The following is a 26,873-nucleotide window of genomic DNA, read 5'->3' as shown; positions in this document are numbered from 1 at the left end:
CTTTCACTTGCATTTCTAGACACTTGTGTTTAGTGTTGCTTTTTCCCACGCATTGTGTTGCTTTTATTCCTTCATTGTTAAAGCAGTACATGGCAAGCTGAGCACAATGTGATCTAAAACTGACCTCAACCTAATCTCAAATACAAGCCATTTTCTGCGCTTGCCTTGTTTCTAAGCCCATGCATATTAACTCTAACAACAGAGTTTGCTTTTTATTTTCTATCTGCATTTGTCAGGGAGTTTGGGCCTAATGGATGAGCGACTTGTATTTATTCATGCTTCTGAAGTATTTTTTTTGTTCATGTATAAATCAATGTGAATGTATAAAAACAAGTCAGAAGCAGGTCAGGAAGAAATCACACGGTAAAGTGAACCTTGTGATTTTTTGAAAATGCAAGGTCTGCCCTTTCAATAGCGGACCAACCCTCCTGTAAAATTCTACCTGTGGATAAAAACACCTGAGTTACAGTTTACAGTATATAGTACAGTTGTCAAATATACTTACCTTAGATTTTAGTGTAATGTCAACTACATAATTGGGTGACAGATCTAGTTATCAATATCTAAATTTTCAACATGCAATTGGAAACATTAAAGTAGCCAAGTAACAAGACTAGCCAGAGTAAGTCAACAAATTGATTGACAGCCTGTTCATATATATGCAGATTGGATGCAGTTTGAGAGCTAATCCTGTCCTGAACCTGATATAAACCTGACATGAACCGGTGAACAACTAGTGTATCAATTAGCTGTAAAACCTGAGCTTCAATTCAATCACCATGCATGTGCTCTTAATGGCTCTTTGTGTATTGCACTGATAGAACAATTTAAATTACAATCATAATACAACATAAACTTGGAATTAATTCAATAAACAGAAAACAGTGTAAGCCCCCCCCCCACCCCATTCTTCAAATATAGAATGTTCCTAGAATGGTCCCTGAAATTTTTTTCAGAACACAGTTCATGAAGCATAGCTTTGACTGTATTCAGAAACTATCTATAGTTTCTATAACCCTTTGCTTGAGGTGATTGTAGCTGTATTAGTGCACTTGCGACAGAAACAATTGAGTTCTGTCCGTGATACTTTTTTTATTTGCACTAACATACAATTTTGAGGACAAGCTTTCGGGGTATGTCCCCTTGTTCAAGGTCCGAGCAGTACTATTACTTACACACAACTACTTTGCCTTCAATAAAGACATCTATCTTCAATGTATGGGTACTGCGATGGGAAGTAAAATGGAACCCCAATATGCCAATTTATTTATGGCTGACCTGGAGGAAAAATTCCTGAACAGCATGGAACAAAAACCATACAGATACTATCTCTATATTGATGATATTTTCATCATATGGACAGAAGGTGAAGAATACCTAAAACACTAGAAGGAATAAGAAAAACAATCAAAGATTTACAACCCATCATAACAGAGGATGGAACTCTGAAAGAAATATTCCAGCAACCACCAATACTGGCACCCCCCCAACCTCAGAAATAAACTAATCAGTAGGAAACTTCCTTCTGATTATGAGGTCACAAATAATGGAAGCACACCCTGCAATAAAAAATGATGCAAACTGTGCAACCAAATCAATCCATCAAAAAGTGTCAGACACTCAAAAGGGATCTTCAATATTTCCGGTTCATACAGCTGCACCTCCAGTAATGTTGTGTACCTTATACAGTGCAGAAAATGTAACAAAGGATCCTATGTTGGCGAAACAGGACAGAAGTTGCAAACAAGGATGAATTTACACAGACATACCATCAAGGAACATAAAGAAGATAACTTTTGCACACCTGTGGGACACCATTTCGCACAACCAGACCACACTTTGGGAGACCTCAATATTTTAGTTCTGAAAGGAAATTTCAAATCTATTCAGAAAAGAAAAACGTTTGAACTAAGAATGATAATTCTATTTGACACAAGAGATAACGCCTTAACTTGGACATGGGATTCCTCAATCATTATCAGACATTTTTATGACTCTCTCTGTGATTGTTGTTCTCCCCCCCCAGTCTTTGCTTTTGCTTTGCTGTATCGTATCTCTAGTTTAACCCTAGGATTGTGTTTCTTTCTGCTTTTTTTTTTTTCTCTCATCTACAACTTCTAACATTCTGCTAAAACATTGTAATAGTACTGCTCTGACCTTGAAGAAGGGGACATACCTCGAAAGCTTGTCCTCAAAATTGTATGTTAGTGCAAATAAAAAAAGTATCACGGACAGTACTCAATTACAACCCTTTGCACACCATATTCTGTAATACCTGTAGGAAGATCTGTGCATTCTGGCCATATACATCGGGAAATGTATCAAGATAGGACTGTGAAGAACCAAGACACCATGACCCTAAATTTGCACATTCCAAAGGAAGTTATTGACATATAGGTCTACTTGGGACTTTCAGGGTGTGATGAGTAAATAATTTGATGTTAAAAAAATGAATCCTTTTAATTTATATGAAACAGACTATAACAGACTCGGAGAGCACATATTCCCCATGTACAGTATGTCAGTGAAACACCACAGTATTCCAACACATATTGTCAAGATTTTCAGCTAAAAAAAAAAACAATATCACATTCACTTTTCTGCCTGCCCATTCACCAGTTATAAATGTTTACTCCAAATAAAAGACCAATGTTTGACACTTATAAATTCAATATGAAGAGTCTGGATCGTAATAAGTAGTAGGATCAGAAGGATGCTGACTTTCACATTTCATCAGGATTACTAAAGGTTTATCTGTAATATCAGCTATAAACAGGTAAGTATTTGTATACAATTATGCAGTGTAAATACTAGCTAATGTTCTTTACATGTTGAACTTTCTTTACTAAATTAACTTTTTATGCTACTATAAGGTATATTTTTTTAAAGTGATATATTGTATTTACAATATAGCAGGTTTGGAACCACAAGGTAGGTGTGCAGTGCCACAAACAAGGGGCCCCAAATCAAACCATCCATCGAGAGAGGATCATAGGGGTAGAGAAGGGAGAGAAAAAGGAAGTGACGCTGACAGCAGGCATCACCCTATGGAATGGAAATAGGTGTATATTTAATTTTATTGTAAATATTCTGATAACTCCTCCTCAAATATAATATGCAATATGAGAGACAATTTATTAATATTACCTGTAACCAATATTCCAATAGCATCCCCCTATAGCAGCAAGTCAACAATTCTTGATCGTAGGTCTTCTGAGAGCTCTTTTCTGCGAGGCATGATTCACATCAGACAGTGCTTCTTGAAACCCGTAAACCCAAAACAGGTGTGTGTTTTTTAAGGGCAGGACAGCTGTCAGCAACACATCCAATATCATCACACTGATTGGCGTCAAGGTTGGCTCACTCCTGGCTCCAATTAGCTCTGGGAGAAGTCATTAAGCTAGGGCCTCACATACTTTTTCCTCCCTGCACTGTGAATGTTTATATGTTATGTGCAATTAAACCATGGCAACATCTAATGTTTGTGTAGTATTATGTTCAGCAGACTGTGTTCTTCTATTGTTGTGACTTAGATGACGTTCAGAGCACATTTTATGCCCAATTCATGCAAAACTCCATGTAATCCCAAGGGGTTCACATACTTTTTCTTGCAACTGTATGCAGTATCAATGCGATCACCAGGAGTAGAACATTTTTGAGGGGTTGTTGTTTGGTGATCGGTTATGGTAGTAGCAAGAAATTAAATTACTATTTCTTTTACTTTTTAGGGCAAGTTTTCCTATGATAAAAAAAATTAGGAGATATCCATTACAATTTACCACCAAATAAAAGCTCAATTTGTCCTGAAAATAAAAAAACACATTATAATTCACCTGGATTCACAATGCAGTAGTGATGATATGTACAATTTTACTAACACATGTCCAAGTTGCATTCAGGATTTGTTTATCCCTCCATTATTTATATATTACAGGTACTTATACAGCGCCGTCAATTTACGCAGTGCTTTACATATATATTGTACATTCACATCAGTCCCTAACCCTCAAGGGGCGTATGGTCTAAGGTCCCTAACTTACATTCATATACTGGGGCCAGTTTAGACAGGATCCAATTAACCTACCATCATGTTTTTGGTGTGGGAAGAAACTGGAGTACCCGGAGGAAACCTGCTCAGGGAGAACATGCACACTCCAGGCAGGTGGTGCTGTGGTTGAGATTCAAACCATATTACATTACATTACATTGAGTTTATATAGCGCCAAAGGGTTTGCTCAGCGCTGTACAATAGAGGGGGGGACAATACATGAAACATTACAGCAACTACAAACAGCACACGAGGGGTTATAGGGCCCTACTCTTTCGAGCTTACAATCTAGGAGGGAGGGGGTAGTGGTACAGGAGGAAGTGGCTGTGGGGGATGGAGTGGTAGGAGGAATGAAGGAGAGCAGCAGTTAGGTGAGGGTGGGGTAGGCTTCCCTGAAGAGGTGGGTTTTCAGGGAGCGCCTGAAGGTGAGGAGGGAAGGTGACAGTCTGATGGGTTGGGGTAGTGAGTTCCAGAGGATGGGGGAGGACCTGGAGAAGTTTTGCAGACGTGCGTGTGAGGAGACCAGGGAGCAAGATAGAAGGAGGTCCTGTGAAGAGCGAAGGGTACGGGTAGGGTGGTACTTGGGAATCAGGTTGGTGAGGTAGTTAGGGGCAGTGTTGTGAATGGCTTTGTAGGTCAGAGTGAGTAGTTTGAATTTGATGCGTTGGGCGATAGGGAGCCAGTGGAGGGAGAGGCAGAAAGGGGTGGCAGAGGTGGAGCGGGTGGTGAGGTGGATGAGTCTAGCCGCTGAGTTGAGGATGGTCTGAAGCGGGGAGAGCCTGCACTGGGGTAGGCCGGTGAGGAGGGAGTTGCAGTAGTAAACCAACAACCCTAGTACTGCCAGGCGGACGTGCTAACCCTTTTGCCACTGTGCTGCATTATGAAGGGGTTAAAGACAAAGTCAAATACACATTTCACAAACCAATAAACAAATACCCTATCATCTTTAGACTGATCTATGATGTCACATGCATTTTAGCTCAGGATAATCTTATTGAAAAATAGTTTCAACTTCAAATTAGCACCTCTTAAAGGATAAGTTCACCTTTGGGAACATGTTAAATGTTCCACCCATTTTTAGGGTAACATGTCCCCAATGCCACAGCTGCTGCCCCACCCATGTGACAGGAGTACAGGGAGACGTCCCCTGTACAAGCTGTCACTTGGCTCCGCATACATGGCCACATCATTAATTCACAGTGTTAAGTGAATGAATGAACTACAAGTCCTTGTAGTTCTCAATGAGCTAGCACGGTGCTGTGGAGTGCCATGGTAGTTCATTGTAGTTCATTGATTCCTCCTGTCAGTATATCTGCTTGCCTGTACATCCCGTACGGCAAGCAGATATACTGACAGATCTGCAGGAGACCTGCATGGCACATTGATCTACTGATCACTGGAGCTGTGCTTTACAAGCTCCTTCAACCAAAAATAATAAATTCACATTTTTTTTACCTGCAAAAAAAATGTGGCATTTATTATTTTTGGTCAAAAGGCAAACTTATCCTTTAACTGCTACTGTCTCTGATAATACTCATTTAAACTGCATCCTATAAAAAATGATCCTTTTATGAGTAAAAAAGTGAGTGTGAAACTGATAATAGAACTGAATCAGTGGCTATAGTTTTACAGACACTGAATCTCCCTATGAGAGGGAATTATGAACAATGGTTATATATGGTACAAAATTAGGTTATAAGTGCAATTGGGTTAGAGAGTGCCAGTCTAGTAGCATCTTACAGTATAGTCATTGGGCTTTTGAATTTAGAGGTACCTGCTTTTTGATTTTAATATCTAATGTGTATACAATTGAGAGGCCCTTGTATCAAACACATCCAACTATGAGACCTAAGCAGGGTCATGTTTGCCTGCACAGAAATACACAAGTGTTCTGTGCATCCCTATGCAGGCGGTCTTATTCATGTCAAATGCTGCAGCTGCAGGTGCACAGTCATTGCTCCCAATCTGACAGCCATGCTAGTGTGGGAGCTCAGACAGTGTACATTCACACCCGAATAGCTGTCAAATTTGGAGCAGTGCCTGTGTCACAATTTACATGAATAGGACTGTGTGCACTGGGATGCAGGGAGCATCTGTACATCCCCATGCAGGTAAACACCGTACTCGCTTGAGCGTATTCTTAAATACCCCTGTGTGAACAAAGCTTAAGGCCCTGGTGTCCAACCTGTGTCTCTTTGGTATATGATGTGTGGCCCTCAGACCACAGCATTCTTTAGTGGGAACATTGACTAGGTAATAGCATTGATTTCTGCTAGCCTCATGTAGCATGTTTACAGTTTCATATTGTCTTCTGCAGCATATCCCCAGTCAAAAATGTAGTCCACACTCTCTGACCCTCATTCCCTCTATTAGGTCTGCAGTTTCTGACAGTCCTCTCAAGCAGCTTCAGAACATTTGGTGCAGTCCTTTGGTGACGTCAGGGGATGCATTTGAAGCCCCCTTTACTTCTAAGTTGACAACCTAAGGAGTCAGCAGTGCAGACTTAGAATACTGTGGTGAGAAATCTACTGAGTATGCCTTGCAGTCCACCAACAAAGCCAAAGTTTATGGCTAGGGATCCCTGGAGCAACCTGGCCAAACTGGTTTCTTTACATGGCTACTTTTGCTTTAATAAAATCTGTTATTTTGCAAATTCTTTTATTATACTTCCCAATTAGATATAAATGATATAGGGTGAGTATACACAGGCATGTGTGTTTTACTTATAAAATGTGCATTTGTGAAGCATTTTTATTATGAAAGGAATAACATGGAATAGTCTTCATTTGCTTTTTTTGCTGGAGATTTGCTTATTGAGAGAAAAGGGGGGGCATTTTGCTTGGGGAGGGAGAGATTTTAACTTGTGGGGCAATGTTTGCAGGGAGGAAAGGAAAGGGATGGGATACATTTTTTACCTGGGGACAAGGGAGGAAGAGATTTTTGCTTGGAGAGGCCTTTTTGTTTGGGGAAATTGTCTGGGGAATAGGCAACTTTTGTATTTTTTGGGGGAAGGGGCTATCTTTGGATTATTCTGGGTGCTGGGAGTGCAGTCAGGAGTATGCAACATAAACACAGCATATAGAATGTGACAGGCAGGAGCATACAACATAACATAAAGCAGGGGTCTCCAAACTTTCTACATGAAGGGCCAGTGTACTATTCTTCAAACTTTAGAGGGGCCGGACTGTGGCCAGCAGGAGTTGAAAAGGTCCTGGTGTCAGTGGGAGTAAATATTGCCACCTCTTTGGTAATAGGGGGGGAATAGTGCCCCATCATTGGTGTCAGTGGGAGGAATAGTGACCCATTGTTGATGTCAGTGGGAACAACAGTGCCAATGGTGTCAATGGCAGGAACTATGCCCCACTGCTGCCTACAGTAGGGGGAATAATGCCCCAAAGGCCAGATACAAGCAAGCAAAGGGCCACATCTGGCCCCCAGGCTGCAGTTTGGAGACCACTGACATAAAGAGTGCAACAGTCAGAAGCATGCAACATACAACACAGCATACAGAGTGCAGCAATCAGGAGCATAAAATATACAATGTTGGTTGCATACTCCTAACTGCTGCACTCTGTACTGTAAGTTTGTCATATATTATGGCTGCTACATTAAGTATGTTACATACTTCTATATGTTAGATATTTCTCATGCACTCGGTACACTATTACATACTGGTCCTGATTCCCGTGCTTTGTCTATCTGTGTACATACAGTACTCCTGAACCCTGCACCCTGTGTTTACATATTGATATCCCTTCACTCTGTGTCACATACACCTGACTCCTTCACCCTACATTGCATTGCATACACCTGATCAAACTGTTCTTTGTCTCAACAACTGCTGGTTTCTGTTTATTTTAGAATTACTTTAAAATTTCAGACAAATATAAAAGACACAAGTTAATGCATACCGGGCAGCACAGTGGCTAAATGGTTAGCACTTTGGCCTGGCAGTACTAGGGTTGCTGGTTCAAATCCCAACCATGGCACCACCTGCCTGGAGTTTGCATGTTCTCCCTGTGCCTGCTTGGGTTTCCTCCAGATACTCCAGTTTCCTTCCACACTCCAAAGACATGCTGGTAGGTAGGGATCCTGTCTAAATTGGCCCTAGTATGTGTATGTATGACTGTGAGTTAGAGACCTTAGATTGTACTCCCCTTGAGGGTTAGGGACTGATGTAAATGTACAATATATATGTAAAGTAATGCATAAATTGAATGAGCTATACAAGTACCTGTAATAAATAAATAATAAAATAAATAAATGCAGCACTTCATTAATTCATCAATAAATGCAGGGCATAACTAGAAATTACAGAGCTGATAACAAAAATTTTAATAAGCCACCCCCACCCAAAAAAAACCCCACTATTGTATAGCACCCTAAATACAATAGCAAGTGAAGAAGGAGTGACAATTTGTTGGTGATGATATTAAGGTGAGTATGAATCTTTGGAGGGTGAGAGTGGTACTTTTCAGTTCGAGGGCCAGAGAAAAAAGGTAAGTGTCCATTTATTTTTTAAGTGGATCTATTACTAACTTAATATAAAAGAATCGCCTGTAAAAGAAAAAGATAAGTACCTTTCTGTCAGGCAGTGGTTGCTACTGGTATCCAACACTTCTGGTGTGTCAATACCTGATCAGTCTCTGCACTACTTTGTCTTACAGTGCTTACAGGGAATATACTCTTTAATGGACACACCCGATATCAGTGACAGCCAGAAATATGCAATATGGCAAAGTTTCTGGCCTATCACAAAGGTACCAATCTTTTCCTTTTACAAGGAGGTCTTAGAGTCATCATGAGAAGCCAATGACAGCTTTGCTTGTAGTGAGGGCTATTTTGCTTGGAATCAGGAAGGTTCATCTCAGTGTACAGAATAAGTCAGTGTGGAAAAGGCAATATACAGCATAGCATGCAGAATGGGATGGTTTGCAGTATATATTGTACAGCACAGCATACAGAATGGATTAGTCTAGAATATAAAATCTAAAGCACCATGTCTAAAATGGGGCACCGAGGAATATAAAAAGTACAACACAGTGCATGAAAAGTGATGGTGTGAAATTTAAACATGTACAGCTCGGTGTAGAGAACAGGTCAGCATTGAATTCAGCAAACTGAATTTTACAAATTAAAAATAGGGAATATACTGCATAAAAAGTGAAACGGTGCAGAATAAGCATTGTGCAGCACAGTGTACTGAAAAAGGTGGTGTGGAATATACAGTAAGACATACAATAAGGTATATAGAATGAGCCAGTGCAGAATAGGGAATATACAGCATGGTAGAATAAGGCAGTGCAAAATAGGAAATGTACTGCATGGCATATGAAATGAGGCATTGTGCAATAGGGAATAGCCTTGGCATACAGAATGAGATGGTGCTGAAGAGTCCCAGGATGTAAAGCATCACCTATGGGAGAAGACAGTGTGGAATAGGGAACATACAGGGTTGCATACAGACCAGGGTGGTGAGGAATATAGAATATATGGCATAGAACATGGTGTGAGGTGTTGCAGTGCAGAGTGATACAATATATTGGCATTTTTCCATAGTATTTTTATTACCTCAATAGAAAAGGTTTTTTGCTGCTAAGTGTCCTGATCTGTCCACCTATCTGATGCTGCTTGCAGATCAAACGCAAATAAATGATCCCAGCCCCATCCAGATCACCATCAGTGCAGGACACGCACATACTGTGACAGCTCATCTGATTGGCGCTGCCATTGGAGGAAGTCTTCCACCACATATATTATCTGCCGGCTACTCTGCATTAGATGATGTTATCTGTCAGAGCTGCAGAGGAAGTAAGTACTGAAAGACTTCCTCTGCCAGCTCTGTTCAGGAGTAAGGCTGGCTCACTTTGGGCCATCAGAAGCTGATGACAGGGTTCAAATCTGAAATAAAGAAAGAGCTCTTTAATTAGGAAAGCCAAAGTCCCTTTACCTGCAGTGAAAGATCTTTTGTGCGCTTGTTGGGGCCCAGTTGGTGCATTACAAGAATTCAGGTCTCCTTGGCTGCAACAGTTGGAAACCCCCCAAAAAAGATGTAGGCAAGCACAGACACTATCTCTTTAAGTGGTATTTAACTTGGGCAGTACCCCATTAAAGCACAAGATGAGATGTAGGTTTTAAGCAAGAGGTTTAAAGGGTGGGCATAAGCACTTACTGGCAAAGGGTTAATTCCTCTCTAGGCAGTAGTAGCAAATGGCAACAATGACAAGTGTCCCTGGATGGATGTAGACCAATTGCAGAAGAAACAGTGGTGTGGCTTGGCCCACAGAGGATGGACACTGTAGTTGGCTCTAATGACTGGATTATGCTGGAGATGTGTTTGCTAATAGGCCAGGTGAACTAGGCCTCAACTTGTGTAACTTGTGAACAATGTTAATAACTGTATGGAGAATGGCTGATTCAAAGAACATCAGTGACAATTTAATTGCCTGGAGATAGGGACTCTCTCACCCGATCAGTGGCATCATTCCAGTCGCTGGTGATCACTCTGTAGATGGGGGCACCCCAGCAGTCCTGCGATTCCTCTTGCAGAGTTCGTTCATGAAAGCAGCCCTCTGGGTCTCTGGCTGACAGGGTAGTTCTCCAGATTCTTTGGTGATGTCAGCAGTCGTCTGTTTCTCCTTTCTCCACTCTCCCACTCTGTGGCCTGGTCTGGTCCTCTGGTGTTCTGCACAGCTTTCCCCTCACACCTTCCTTCCAGCTCTCTCCCAGCTCACTTCCTGCCTCTGTTCCTTCTACCTTTATATGCCTCCGCACACGTGTCAGCTCCTTTGGAAATGTAGTCCTCTAATTCCCTGCCTTCTAACAAAGTCCTGCCTACAAAATCCATAAAGCTTTTCACCAGAATGTGTGCCACTGAGTTGCAGAACATGGCCATCTTATGTCTCTTTTAACATCCTGAAGTCTGAATAATAGCAGGGTGTTACATTACATTAACCACTTGCCAACCGCCCCATAGCAGATATACTGCTACAGGGTGGCCACGTTGTGCAGAATCACATATATAAGACAGAAGACTATGTCTTCAGTGCCTTTCTCTGTCTAAAAAAAGAGAGATTGGGGGTCTGTTTAGACCCCAGATATCTCTCCAAAGCCCCTCAGCACCATACAATTGTAAAAAAAAAAAACCATACTACAGCCTTGTTCACTACATCATATGCCCCTGCAAGGCCATGTTTACCCACACAGGGATGTACAGGTGTTCCCTGTATCCCTGTGCAGGCAGTCTCATTGATGTCATAGTATGCATACACTTTTGTCTGCCCCATGTAAACAAAGACTTAATAGGAACTTAGCAGGGATTTTTTAAGCTATGTTGTCTTTATGATTTTAGTGTATTTTGTAGTGTATTTATAGTGAAAATAGCGATTTGATAAACATTTGCGCAACTACTGCGGGGCCTAAAAAAATCAGTAATTTTTTTTTTTCTACAGGTCATGTGCTTTCAGAAAGTATGTAGTTTGGGGGGTATTTCACAAACTCTGAAAGTGAAAATGATAACCTCTGATTTCTAGAGTAAATTGTTTTTATTTACAATTTTGCGCACCATCAGTTTTCACCATTTCATAAAAAAAAGCACAAATTAAAATGTACAAATATTTGTTCTGTATTAAGTAAATACAGTTTTAATTTTTATATGTAGTAGGAATTTAGCAGGAATTTTGTAAGTTTTGCTGTTTGTGTCCTTAAATAATGATTTTAGTGTATTTTTAGTGAAATTGTTGTTTTGGAAATATTGCAGGGGCCTAGAAATCAGAAACACCTTCTTTTTATTTTACAGGATATGTGCTTTTAGAAAATATATGCTTTGGAGGTCTTTTACAAACTCTGAAAACTGTAAGTGAAAAATGATAACCTCAGATTTTTTAAGTAAATTGTTTTTATTTACAGTTTTGCCCACCATCAGTTTTCACCATTTCATAAAAAGGCACAATTTGTTATGTACACCTTTGGATTTTATATTTTGTAGGAATTTAGCAAACATTTTGTCAGTTTTGCTGTGTTTGTGTCCATGAATAAGGTTTTTTGCGCATTTTTAGTGAAATTATTGTTTTGATAACATTTGCGCAAATATCACAGGTCCTAAAAAAATCTGTAACACTTTTATAAACTCTGAAAGCTCTAAGAAAACAATTTAAAAAAATGTAAAAATTGCAAAAATGGTCTGGCCACCTGAGTTTAACTTTTCCCAACCACACTATAGCCGACGATTACAGCACGGTTGTCCAGTTCTCACAGTTCGTCCATAGAAGTCCTCCCAGGATGCACCACCTGCGGCGCACACCTGGCGCTGTCAGTGATTGTTGTGTCCTATGGAGACACCTAATTGCATGATGAGGTAAAAGGCCAATCACAGCAGTATTTTACCACGTGATCAGCTGTGTTCAATGACCCAGCAGATCATGAAGTAAATACAGTTGCCGGTTATCGGCCAGCACTTTCCTCACGCTGTCACAGCGTGAGGAAAGTACTGCCGAAAACCGGCAAATGTGACAGGGGAGATCTGCACTGATAATCAGGGCACTGATTCAGTGCTGCCCAGCAGTGCCACTCAACAGTGCCCAGCAGTGCAACCCATCAGAGCCCATCAGTGTCTCCCCACAGTGCCCAGCAGTGTCGCCCATCAGTGCTGCCCAGCAGTGCCCAGCAGTGCTGTCAGTCAGTGCCGTCTGTCAGTGCCTCCAGTCGGTGATATCAGTCAGTGCCACCAGTCAGTGCCATCCATCAATGCCCATCAGTGCCATCTATCAGTGCCTGCATATCAGTGCATCATCAGTGCCTCCTCATCAATGCCCACTAGTTCTGCCTCATCAGAGTCACCTCATTAGTGCCCATCAGTGCTACCTATCAGTGCCACCTCATCAGTGCCCATCAGTGCTGCCTATCAGTGCAGCCTCATCAATGCACATCAGTGAAGGAGAAAAACTATCTGTTTGCAAAATTTTATAACAGAAACAAGGAAAACTTTTTTTAAAAAATCTTTTGTTCTTTTTTTTGTTTAAATGCAAAAAATAAAACACCCAGTGGCGATAAAATGATAAAAATTTCATATGGGTGCAGTGTTGCATGACCGCACAATTGTCATTCAAAGTATGACAGCACTGAAAGCTGAAAATTGGCCTGGGCAGGAAGGGGGTGAAAGTGCCTGGTAGGCAAGTGGTTAAAAGTGGAAAGCAGGGCCCGGCACCAAAAGGGTTAATGTAACATCTGATGATACTATAGGAGTTTTTACCCAAACAGCTTAGCAGTTGGAACCATGGGGGCCCTGACTATAAGTGGTTAAAGCATAACTCCAACTAAAACAGTTTATTTAGTTTTGCTTTGAGCAGGTTAAGGGTTAGAGCCTCTGTGAATTTTTTTGTGCTATGTGTCCATATTGAGATAGAACAAGAAGCTATTGGAATTTTGACTTCAGCTTTGCATTTCACCTTCCAACATCTTCCTTTTTAAAGGATTGCAGGAGTACAAAGACAGTCACATCAGGTGGTTACACACTGCTCGAAAAAAATTAAAGGAACACTTTTTAAGCAGAGTATAGCATCGAGTTAAGAAAACTCCTGGGATATTGATCTGGTCAGTGAAGTAGCAGAGGGGGTTGTTAATCAGTTTCAGCTGCTTTGGTGTTTATGAAATTAACAACAGGGGTACTAGATGGGAGACAACCCCCAAAACAGGAATGGTTTTACAGGTGGAGGACACTGACATTTTTGTCCCTACTTATCTTTTCTGCTTTGCACTAGTTTTGCATTTGGCTAGGGTCAGTGTCACTACTGGTAGCATGAGGCAATACATGGACCTTAAAGAGGTTCCACATGCAGTCCAACTCCTCCAGGATGGCACATCAATACATGACATTGCCAGAAGATTTGCTGTGTCTCCCAGCACAGTCTCAAGAGCATGGAGGAGATTCTAGGAGACAGGCAGTTACTCTAGGAGAGCTGGAAAGGGCCATAGAAGGTTCTTAACCCATCAGCAGGACTAGTATCTGCTCCCTTGTGCAAGGAGGAACAGGATGAGCACTGGAGCACTGCCAGAGCCCTACAAAATTACCTCCAGCAGGCCACTGGTGTGAATGTCTCTGACCAAACAATCATAAACATACTTCATGAGGGTGGCCTGAGAGCACGATGTCCTCTAGTGGGCCCTGTGCTCACTGCCTGGTGCCATAGAGCTCGATTGACATTTGCCATTGGACACCAGAATTAGCAGGTCCACCATTGGCGCCCTGTGATTTTCACATATGAGAGCAGGTTCACCCTGAGCACATGTGACAGATGTAAAAGGGTCTGGAGAAGCTGTGGAGAACATTATTCTGCCTGTCAGATCGTTCAGCATGACCGTTTTGGTGGTGGGTCAGTGATGGTCCGGGGAGGCATATTCAAGGGGGGACACACAGACCTCTACAGGCTAGATAATGGCACCCTGGCTGCCAATAGGTATCGGGATGAAATCCTTGGACCCATTGTCAGACCCTATGCTGGTGCAGTGGGTCCTGGGTTCCTCCTGGTGCACGATAATGCCCAGCCTCATGTGGTTATTGTATGCAGGCAGTTCCTGGAGGTTCCATGTAGGAATTGATACCATTGAATTGCCTCCATGCTCGCCTGACCTAAATTTAATAGAACACCTCTGGGATTTCATGTTTCGGTCCATCCGACGCCACCAGGTTGCACCTCAAACTGTCTAGGACCTCAGTGATGCCCTGGTCCAGATCTGGGAGGAAATACCCCAGGACACCATCTGTCGTCTCATTAGGAGCACACCCCGACATTGTCAGGCATGCATACAAGCACGTAGGGGCTATACAAACTACTGAGTACCATTTTGAGTTCCTGCAATGAAATTTGAGCAACATTTACTAGCCTGCTGTATAATTTTTTCACTTTGATGTTTAGGGTGTCTTTGAATTCAGTCCTCTGCAGGTTGATCATTTTCATTTCCATCAAACAATGGGGCATCCTTACGTTACTAACATATTACCCAATCCTCATCAGTATAGATATCCAGCATGATATTTTTCCCCATTGAGATCTTATGTGTTTTCAACGTGTTCCTTTAATTTGTGTGAACCCTGTATATATGAAATAACATATTTATCTGTGTATAAGGTTTATACGTTTTAGGATACCATGAGCACAAAGCACTTTTTGCATTGGATGTATAGAGATCTGTAACACTTTGCAATTGGGAGAAATTGAGCGTATATGATATATATGGTTTGGGAAATATGGGAATATTGTGTAAGGCACTTTTACTATTGTATTGGTTTGTATTGAGAATTTTTAGCACTTTTCATGAGGCAAAGTATGGAAGGTATTAAATATAAATAGAGCATTATATTGTACAACTTAGGGAGGAATTTGCATAATAAGAGCACTTTATTAGGGAGAGCTCCACATCTTTTTATATATATGTTCAGAACATCGTACGTGTTTTACTGCAGCAGCTAATAAGAAGTGGAAAAGACTGAAGACACAGGCAAAATATTCTATATAATCTGAAAAAAATGACTGACTGACTGATAAATAAAAAAGTATAAAATTATTTATTTGGGGGTCATTCATTCAGTTGTGGACTGGTAATGGTGATATTTCTTAGATTTGGACATCTGGGTGAACCAGAAAAGCTTTAACCAATCTCAATAACTGACTTACTAAATATTGAAAAACAATATTGTGTGAGAATGGTAAAATTTATTTGGGGGTCATTCATGCTGGGGAGTGGATATGTGGGTGTAGTGGAATGGGGCATCCAGAAAAATATACATGACACTGGCAGTGTCCATCTCTTTAGGAAGCTAATGGCTAAGCCTTATTTAACTAGTTTACTCACAAAAGAATTAAATATATCTATGGATTGAGCATGCTAACTGGATGATTAGTTTGGTTAGTTTACTTGCACTACACAGAAGAAGGCTTTTTTTTTACACATGCACTAGGGTTACATATTTTACAAGCACAGGCACAAAGGAAAGGCTGTAGCATGTGACAAGAAGCACAGAGCTCCATCTGCTGGCTGCAAATAAATAAAACTAACTGCCCTTTGCAATTCCGAATTCTGTCCACAATGCTAAAATTCAATTTTTGTGAATGTTATAGGTAATGTTCTATGTTAATTTTTTCAAATTTTTTTCCTCAACCTTAAATCTGCAATTTCTAAAATGTTAGCAGGAAGCAAAATATTTGAATATTTGCAAACCACAAAATTTGCACAGTGCCCCAGAAGCACAGCTTTTTCCTAAAGCCATCACCAGGTCAATGGTCACAAGCAAAATGTATCACGGTGATGTCCTCCAGCAGTATTGCTCCATTCTTACTGTCATCCCCAGGCCAATGTTTGCAAATCAAACTGTAACAGAGACATGTCCTCCAGAAGTTGACAAATCCTTATTTAAGTCCTTGTTTAAGATAAGCATACCATTTTTTCCTAAATTGAGCACAATAATGAGTCATGCCATAAAACCTGTTCTTTTTTTTCTCAAAAGATCCTCTAAACTCAATTGTCATCACCAGATCAACAAGTGGCAAACCAAACAAAACACAAAGAAATGTTCTTCACCATCCAACAGGGTTGAGATATAGTCTGAGGTAAGTATCATAAAAACTTGTGCATATTAATTTTGTATAGGTGTATTCATTAATAGTATATTATTTTTACCAATAGATCACCCTAACAGGTCTTCTAAAAGAAGTGAGGAAACTGAAGGGGTACAGCAAATGAAAACGCATAAAACGGGTTCACAAAAGAGACTACAATCTTGCCAAAAAAGGATCAGGTTAAAATAAAATCAGTTCCTGATCAGAAAAAAAATAAGCCTCCAACAATGTTCTACGGTTTCTAACGCACAATCTGCAATGTCAGGTTTGTCTTTTAGCTACTAGATGACCAAACAGGCATGTTTAGAGGAAACTATACTGTAGGTGGTGGCACAGGGAAACATGAGAGCGTGACTGATTATGAATGTAATAAACCTATTAGCTCATGTTCAGATATGCCTCCAATAGCTTTAGAAACTGTTATCTTATGTGCAATCATGCTCATGGAAACCTGTAACATCCAGTTATGTTATGCCTTCAACAACTGCAGAATCTTTCATTTTTTTCCCAAGATGAGCTTTACATATATGTAGAATCTGTAATTTCTATATCTGTCAACCTGTGGTTACAAAAAGACATTTTCTCCGTCTATGGCCCGCTTTTGGCCAAATATTTTTCTTCATACCTGAACACAATATAAAACTTTGCTTATCTCATTCATGTTTATGCAGATCTTTGATTTTCCAGATTTGATTATCTAGTTTCAGAGTATCTGCAAACATGTAGATTACATATTTTCTAGGCATGTTGAATGGTTGCAAATTGTCAAAAATCAAATTATAGCACTCATGTATTTATTTTTAAACATGACTCCACTGGTGGAATTATTTGACCCAAAGATAAACAGTGCCATTCATAAGCAATCTGTTAATGTTGCTGTTGAAAGCAATTTACACAAGAAAAGAACAAATTTCTAGATAATTATCCCAAAATAATGTCTTTCCTAACTCCCTTGAATGGTTTTAATATCAGGATCTCTATGTCATGTGTCTATGGACCTGTATCCTTCTGGTTCTGGTACAAGAGCTCTTTTCACTCTGCTACAGGAAGATCAGGGTTGCTGCAGAATGTACTCTACTTACTGCTTCTGCCCATTGGACTCTTTAGCACCACCTGCCTTCCTGCTGCAGTCAATCAACAATCAGCTCAGCATTTAAATAGAAGGACATCTTGTGCTCTGTGCCCATTTGTGTGAAATTGTTCCCTGGGTGTCTGTCTTCCTGTGTGGACTACTGGTTTTGGACTACTGCCTGATTACTTGACTACACTTCCACCTGATGATTCCGCTTTCATCTGCCAGACTGTGTATGACCTCTGTCTGTACTTGACTATTCTTCCAGATCCTGATTATGTGCCTTTTTGCCAAATTTGCTGCTCACCCAGCCTGCCTGACTATGCTTATACCTCAACCCTCAGCCTAAGCTCCACTTTGGACTCTACCTTACAATAGGTACCTTACACTCGATGGAGTAAATGACCAGACGACATCCAGCCTGGGAGAAAAATTAAAAAAAAGAAATCTTTGATCAGTGTCACCTCACCTATTTAGACCCCAATTGTTTAGTCAGATCAAACAAAGTGACATTCCAACAGAAGATTTGCAAACAGTAGCACAGCTGGCTGAAGTTGATAGTATTTAAAGAGGAAGTAAACCTACCTATCCTTTACAGCCTAGGAATCTACCATTTTAGTTTTTGTGGGTCTGTAGTTGCCAGGGTGCTGCACATGTGATCAGTTATGAAACCAGCTATTTTGATGACCTGAGTAGTTGGATTGAGAGCACAAGCAACTGTGACAGTTATCATTCAAAGCATGCCTTGAATGTAACTGTTTTGAGGAACCTCTTATTTTCCCCTTCACTTTCATTTGTTTGGAGTAAGCAGTACACATTAGTTACAGTCATGTGCACTGCTCTATGCACACTACAAATTCTATAGTCAACGGTCCCTTGTCCACCTCATGAACAAGCAAGAGAAGGCAGCTATGTTCCAAGATACAGTTGGACCATAGAGAGCACACATAGTCACTCTCTAACAAGATGGATCACAGCAATGAAAAAAAGGAAAAGTAGAAAGGACCTTGTTTGATCTCCTCTGAAGCAACAGAAGGTACTTTTGAGTTAAGGATACATATTTGAATATAATTTTTTTGTTAAACCAGAATTTAGAGTCACTTTAAGGTCTTTCATTGGACATGGTCATCTGGAATCCTTTATTTTACTTAGCACAAAGATGAATATCAGCAGAAGCTTAGTTTATGGTGACATCCTTGATAAATTTGCTCTGTCTTCTGTTCTTGTTAAAAACTGAATGCAAAAACCCAGACAAGCATCACAATACCACCACATCCTCCTTTCAGAGGCCTAGGAGAGTGCTGTAAGAGATCAACAAACTGTAAAGTAAAAGGTAACAAAGCCAGTAAATAACTACATCTTAAAGATATTACAAAGGAGTTATAGGTTGAGATGTTACTGAAAATATTGTGGGTACAGTTAAAGAGCACAACAACTTTCTAAACATAGCTAAATTCTATATAATTAATGCCAACATCTCGAGGACTGGGTAGCGCAATGATTTCAATCCTTCATCCTCATGATATTTAGTGACATTTGTTTGACTATATCCTTGATAAATTTGTTCATTCTACTTTAGTTTACTACAGATACATTACTATAGTCTACAGAACTAATCTCAACATCTTGAGGATTAGGTAATATAACAATTTCAACTCTTTACCATTGGCCATCATCCTCATCATACTTAGCTACATTTGCTTGATCAGTTGCTGTGTAACCGTAGACACAATAACCCACCACGTATAAATTAGATCATTTGTCTGAATATATTTTTAGGATTGTATCACAAATACAATTCAATGTATAATTCTTTTTTATGAACTTGTAGCATTTGAAACAAAGGCAATGTTGTAGGGCGAAGACTGCAGTTGAATCATGATGAAAAATGTGACCGATTGGTGAAGTGGGCCCCCAGACCTAGCCTTCTCTGATGCATCACAAAGTCTAAGTTCAACCCTGCTTATATGTCCCCTCCTCATCCCCACCCTGTGACTGGGCAGTGAGAGGAGAAGCAGCACACTGATGAGCTCATCTTTCTGTCACTCCATGTCAGTATGCTTATGCACTACAGCACACCCGATTGGGTCCTTTTGCCACTTTCTTCTCCTCTCTCTGAGCTCCACTGTACAGACTATGGCAGGGGTGTCAAACTGGCGGCCCTCTTGCTGTTGTGAAACTACAAGTCCCATTATGCCTCTGCCTTTGGGAGTCATGCTTGTAACTGTCAATCTTGCAATGCCTCATGGGACTTGTAGTTTGACAACAGCTGGAGGGCCACCAGTTTGACACCCATTGACTATGTCATAGACTACAAGAGGGTGATGCCAAGTCAAATTGAGGTAATAACACTGGTGTTATTTTAAAAAATAAATGCATTGATATGTAAATGACTATAGAGCTACCTCATGTGTGCCATTTATATATGTCTGGAAATCACCTTTAGAAAGGGTATGTAAAACATATATAAATTTCACTTGACTTGTTTGCATATTTACAGTAAATACAGACTATGATGACAATTCCTTTGTGTGTGATGCAGAAAACTGAGGTTGAATTTTTATTATTATTATGCAGGATTTATATAGCTTTACCAAAAGAGTTTACACTCTTTGGAAAGATCATTTGTGTATCTATAAGGGTCAATTTGAGCTAGATCAAACTATTTCTCCCATGCCATTAAAAAAAATTCTTAGCAACCCTAAACAACCCTTCTACACCATTGATAGATTATTAAGCTCCTTCACATTACCAACCTTAACACAGCTCTGTAACACGTTCTTAGAATTTTTCTCCTCAAAAATTGACAAAATAAGGCATCAAAATCTTACCTCACCACACGTTTCTTCCATATCACTTCCTGACCCACCCAGTTTTACTGGTTCTTCTCTTTCCCATTTCTCTGTACTTGACTCTGCATCTCTGATTAAATTCCACCTGCATATTTGATTCTATTCCCACCCATTTATTTAAATCCTGTTTTAGTTCTCTATGCCCCATTATTCTCAATATCATAAATTACTCCCTTAGCACTGGTTCTGTGCCAACAGTCCTTAAAACTGCTGCTATCACCCAGGTACCAAAAAAACCAACATGGCTCTAGACAATTTAAACAACTTTTGCCTCATATCTAACTTACCCATTTCTCTGCCAAGATCCTTGAGCGAGTTGTGATATCTCAGTTACATAATCACTTGGCTTTAAATATCCTATTTGAACCCCTCCAATCTGATTTTCAGCAACTGCACAGCACAGAAATTGCCTTGGTCAAAGTCACTAATGACCTTCTGTTATATTTTGACTCTTGCTCACTAACTACTCTTATTCTACTAGATCTTAGTTCTGCCTTTGATACTGTAGACCGCAATCTTTTATTCTCCCACCTTGAAACCATATTTGGAGTCTCAAAATTGGCTCTGAAATGGTTTAAGTCATCTCTTACTGAATGCTGTCACTTTGTTTCTCTTGGCGGATTTTAGTCTGAAGTCAGACCAGTCAAATACGGTGTTCCTCAGGGCTCAATCTTGGGTTCCTAACTTTTTAGCATTTATATGTTTCCACTTAGCCAGCTGCTTAGATCACATGGGCTCTATTATCACTTCTATGCTGACCTCACTCAGATATGCATCCACACTAAACCAGATTCTACTTTGGCTGCTTCTCTCCTATCTAACTGTATTTGTGACATAAAAACTTGGATGGCCCATAATTTCCTTCCATTAAACTGTGACAAGACTGAAGTCATGCTTATTGGCACCCCCATCAATTGTGTAAGGCCAGTCCTGGTAGCCTATCTATCAAACTGTACTTCAGTCTAAATTGAAAAATCTAGGGGTGATATTTTATGCTAGCTTAACTTCTGATCCACATGTACAAAATGTTGTCAGAACATCTTTTTTTCACTTGAGTAATATAGCTTAGCTGTGTCCTATGCTATCATACACTGTAGCTGAAAAACTCATGTATATATTTGTGTTCCCCTGACTTGACTATTGCAATGCTCTGCTTGCTGGTATACGTAAATCCACTATTAATCGACTACAATATGTACAAAATTCTGCAGCCAGAATCACTAGGTCTGGTACAAATGACTATATTACCCCTATCCTGGAGTCCTGGCTACTCGTCAGGTTTCGCATAGACTTTAAGATGCTCCTGCTCACCTATAAGGCTCTTCATGGCTTGGCACCCCATCATCTGTCTGAACTTTTATCAACTTACTCCCCCCCCTTGTGACCTCCGCTCCTCAAATTCTGGTCTTCTGTGTGTGTCCCCTACTCACCTACACTCAATGAAAGACAGAGCCTTCTACTGCTATGCTCCAAAACTCTGGAATTCTCTTCCAAGGAACATCAGAGAGTCATCTTCTCTAAACTAATTCAAGTCAAATCTAAAAACTTTTTTCTTTAGATAAGCTTTCACTTAATGGTACTTTTTTTCCTTTTTTTTATCCTGTGTATTTCTTGTTTGTTTTCTTTGTAAAGAGCTTTGAAGCACTATATAAAATACATTTTTTTCTATAATTATTGTTATTATCATTACACTCTTTACATAAATTGTGTGAATTTTCACTTCGAATATTCATTCATGTGAAAATCCTGTTCACTGTTTTCTGTACATGATTGAAAAACTGATGTGAATATCCATGCAATCCATTATGTGAACTTAGCTACTTTAGTAAGTAAGAGAAATTAAGTCTATCTTACATTTAAATCATGGGAGAAGTGAGGTTCTTATGGCCAGAAGATGTCATCAGTACCTAGGTAAAGGTGTTTGAGGCCAGGGTGTTAGGTAAATAACTTTCTATTTTTTTCTCCCAATTAAAAAAAAAATTGTATCATTTTTAGTCTGTCCTTTTTTTCAAGTTTTTTATTTTGCAAAGTATATGAGGAAATAGAGGGGTCAATGTTATAGACATTTAACATAATAGTCCATCAGGTAGTTAGAGCAATATAACAAAAATGCCAAGGTGAAAAGAGTGAGAGAAAGAGGGGAAGATATAAGAGATGTTCCTCCAAGGTAAGGAGGGCAAGGGTAGAGGGGTGGTGGGGATCTCAGATCAGGTATGGTTATCAATATCTGGTAAGCAAACACAGCGAAAGACAATTTTTACTCCACAAGGTATATAATCTGCATGTAAGTACAGTCATTATATGGGTAATTATGTGCTCATGATGATGTGAGAACATGGAAACAGAGTCTCTATTTTATTTATTTCCAATGACAGGAGATACCCACAATTGCAGCCATAAGGTAGTGGCTCACAATACCCTTTTAAATCCTATAAATGGACCCCAAGATCTTTGAAAGAAGAACTACTTCTGGAGAAACTGCAACATTGGCAAAAGACATTTTGTTATACATATACAGTGAATTTCTACCAAAACAGAACTATTATCCGATATTTCCACTATATGTGTAAGTATGTACATTCCCATCTAGACATCAACAAGATCTTTGAGTTAAAATGGTATAATTTTAAATGGGGGTGGGATGGTCCGCTAAATAACATTACCGTGGATTTTGATGGTCTGCTTGAAGAGAATTAAAAACAAAGTAAATAGGTTAAAAATAAAGGTAAACAGTAGCAGTATGGAATGGTAACACAAAAGGGAGTGCTAAAGTAATGATGGCAGTTTTATCATTCTTAGTGTTGCTGTTATTAAATGCAGCAAATGGGGCTTTTATTGACATTTGAAATAATATTATATCAAGAAACCTTGGAATTGATACAGGTATTGGAACATGGCATTTTAAAAAGGTAATTGTCATTTAGATCCTGTAAAGGCTGTTGTTAACAAAAAAGAAAATAATATCATTAAGGGGTGGGGATAAGCAAAACATAATGCTTCTCCCCGCCCCTTACATTTCGCCTATACCCACCCCTTAATGATATTATTTTCTTTTTTGTTAACAACAGTCTTTACAGGATCTAAATGACAGTTACCTTTTTAAAATTGCCATGTAATTTCAGTGAAAATTTGATGATTTTGGCAAAATGTCTCCATTTTGGTAAAAAAAACATTGAAGTCAATGAGGAAATGACATTAAACACTTTATTACTAGCCATTAAAAGGCTCCCATCATCAGTCCATCTTTCCATTTTAGTGTTGTCATAGTTTGACTGACAATTACCATGCAACTCAAAATTAATGTGATATCATTGTTTGAGACCATTTTCTTATCATGGCATGAAAAACCATTGGGGTTTTTATTTTTTACTATATAAAGAAAATAAGAGTAAAATATTATTTCCTTTACTTTCTGTTATAAAACATATCATATAAAAAGGCCAGAATTGTAAGAAAATCCCCCAAATTATCCCTTTTTCAACAGCACACATTCCAAGGTAATCTTTTTTTTCTTTTCTTTTCTTTTTTTTTTTTTTATTGAAGGGGTTAAAACATGTAGCTTGTTAATGGTGCACTAGATACATTAAATGTATAGATCATACAGAGAGGAAGAGGTGGAGGGATTAATGTGCTGGTCACATACACTAGCAGGATGGCGATGAAGTAGGTATTATTCAGATGTTCAAGATTAGGGAGCTGAAGGGATAAATATATAGGTCACTGCAGAGACTTGGTTTTAAGAGATACAGGAAAGGAGGATGGTGACTTGATTAAAAACTATCCACAACCTTGAACATCAACTACAGCTGCTGCCTCTGATCTCTGTATTAAGTAGAAGGGGCAAGCTCAGCAATGAAAAACACTACACTGTTTACATTTGTGATCACTGTGATTGGTCATCACAGTGATCACGTGATACAGAGCCACTAATATCAGCTCTGTAAACTAAGTCTGTGAACCAATCCAACCAAGAACGGATGCCCTGGCTATCAAGAGTGATTTCTGCAGTGTTCTTTGTAAAAGTCCACCACTTTAATGTTCTTAAGCATCCAGCAATATACGGTGGTTAAGAGTTTTTTTTGTCAGCGTACCGATACGTTGCTGAATAGGATAGGTGATATCTCGATCAGTAATGACCAAAGTATCATTGTTTTCAGCTGACGATTCTGAAACCCGATAGAAGTAATCCGAGTGGATAAACAGCAATCAGGGAGTTGGTAAGGATGTGAAAGACGGCATCTGGTTCTAGGCACACAGTGAGAGGAACTGATGTTGTTCCTCCCACTGTTGGATGTCAGAAACTGGAAGCAACAAGGATTTAGTCACTTCTGGTTTCGGTTCGATTTTTTACCTGGCCGACCAGCCAGTGAAGCAGCTGATTAGACCAATTTGTGTCTGATTGTCTGCATTGGAGGGCAGAAGGGGTGTGGGGTCTAATAGATCCCATATTTCCCCATAAAGAGGATATTTCATAACCCGTGCTGTCACAAGGTATATTGTTCATCCACTGTGTTAGCAATAAAGTTGATTAAAAAAACTAAAGGCCCCACATGCATATGTAAACGGCGATCTAACAACACATGTGAGGTATTACCATGCATGTAAGAGTGAGAGCAATAATTCTAGCTCCAGGCCTCCTGTGTAACCCTAAACTGGTAACCTGTAAAGGCTTTTAAAGTGTTGCCTATGGGAATTTTTAGGTACTGTAGTTTGTTTCCATTCCATAGGCGGCTGCAATTTGAAAGCGTGACATTTTTGGTATCTATTTACTCGGTGTAATCACATTTTATGTTACAAAAAAATTGGTATTTAATTTTTGTTTTTGTGCATTAATCACTTTAAGTCTGGACACTTTCACCCCCTTCCAATCCAGCCCAATTTTTAGCTTTCAGCAGTGTCATATTTTGAATTTTGACATTTGCGTGGTCATGCAACACTGTACCCAAATTTTTGCTTTTTTTTTTTTAGACAAATAGAACTTTCTTTTGGTGGCATTTATTCACCACTAGAATTTTACTTTTTTTGCTATATGAATGAAAATTGACTGAAAATTTTGAATAAAAAAGTGTCTTCCCCAAATCAGTTTATAGGAAAATAATTATACTTTTTCAAAAAAAATTTTTTTACATTTTTATTTTATTGTATTTTTTTAATATTAATTATTTATTACATACCATCACCCTAGCTGTACAGTGTCACCATAGTGACACTGTACTACTTGTGGGTGAGTGATCAAGATTTTTTTTTTACACTGTAATTGCTTCTACACCCATAAAGGCTGTAAAAGCAATCATTTCTCCTTCTCTCTGGCTGCATTCCTGTAACCAATGAGAAATACTGTGAGAGCTGTAATTGGTCACAGCTTATCACGTGGTACAAGGCTGCTGTGAATGGCCTTGTACCATGTGACCTCTGTGATCATTCACAGAATTCACAAGTAGTAAACAATGATGTCAGGAAATGACATCTTGTTTACTTCTGTTCATGTGATCACTGATTGGCCAATCAGTGATCACATGAATCAGAACCTCACACAGCAGCCATGTACAGTGATCTCTGTTCACAGATCAAGGCGCTGCGTGCTCCCCAGGCAATGGATGCATGGGGACATTTAGAAACATGTCCTTGCATCGGCAATGCTCCCCATGCCGATAAACGATAAAGAGGTTAAAATGCATTAAAGAGTATTTTTTCCAAAACATTTGTGTCTGAAAAGTACCATGTGAGATAAAAATATGCAACACTCACTATTTTATTTCCTAGGGCCTCAGATTAAATACATTTTAAAATATATAATGTTTTGGGGGGTTCTAAGTAGTTTTCTTGCAAAAAACAATGCTTCATACATGTAGGAGAGAATTGTCAGAATTGACCCGGGCTGGAAGTGGTTAAATGGCTCCTGTGGGTTATGGAAGGCTCCTTTAAGCTATCCTGAATCTGTTCTTCTGTCAAAATATAACCTTATTATTCTTTATAGAAAGAGGCAGACAATAAATATGACAGTGCTCAAATACTGTTAAATAAAAAAGGAAAGCAAACACTAAATAAAATTTAACCCAGACCCTCTAAATCAAAAAGGTTGATTTTTTTTAAAGCAAATTTTGCATAAGCAGCTCAAAGAGCGAAATTGAGAGTTTCTGCTGCAGAGAAATTTAGCTGAGGGTGAAATATGTAATTTTGCAGCAAAAATCAGTTTCACCAAAATAATTCCTCTCATCTCTATTAAAGAGCTCTGACACTGAAGTCTTATCAGTGCCTGCTCTATATTCTAGTTCAGTTGAATATAT

The 26,873-nt window shown here is 39.4% G+C and overlaps 1 long non-coding RNA gene across 2 annotated transcripts in view; it reads left to right on the top strand.

Moving 5' to 3' along the window:
* Positions 1-22,576, top strand: part of LOC149459418 (uncharacterized) — a 53,903-nt gene extending 31,327 nt beyond the window's left edge. For both annotated transcript variants that reach the window (XR_016313277.1, XR_016313278.1), the window contains 2 exons: positions 16,551-16,653; positions 16,730-22,576. This is a non-coding gene — a long non-coding RNA (uncharacterized LOC149459418). The remainder of the gene's footprint in view (positions 1-16,550; positions 16,654-16,729) is intronic.
* Positions 22,577-26,873: the final 4,297 nt, after the last annotated feature.

The sequence above is a fragment of the Staurois parvus genome, unplaced genomic scaffold (genome assembly GCF_062004578.1).
Source record: "Staurois parvus isolate SC_StPar_1 unplaced genomic scaffold, SC_StPar_1.0 ptg000261l, whole genome shotgun sequence".
Lineage (NCBI taxonomy): Eukaryota > Metazoa > Chordata > Amphibia > Anura > Ranidae > Staurois > Staurois parvus.
This window is presented reverse-complemented; position numbering and strand designations above follow the sequence as displayed.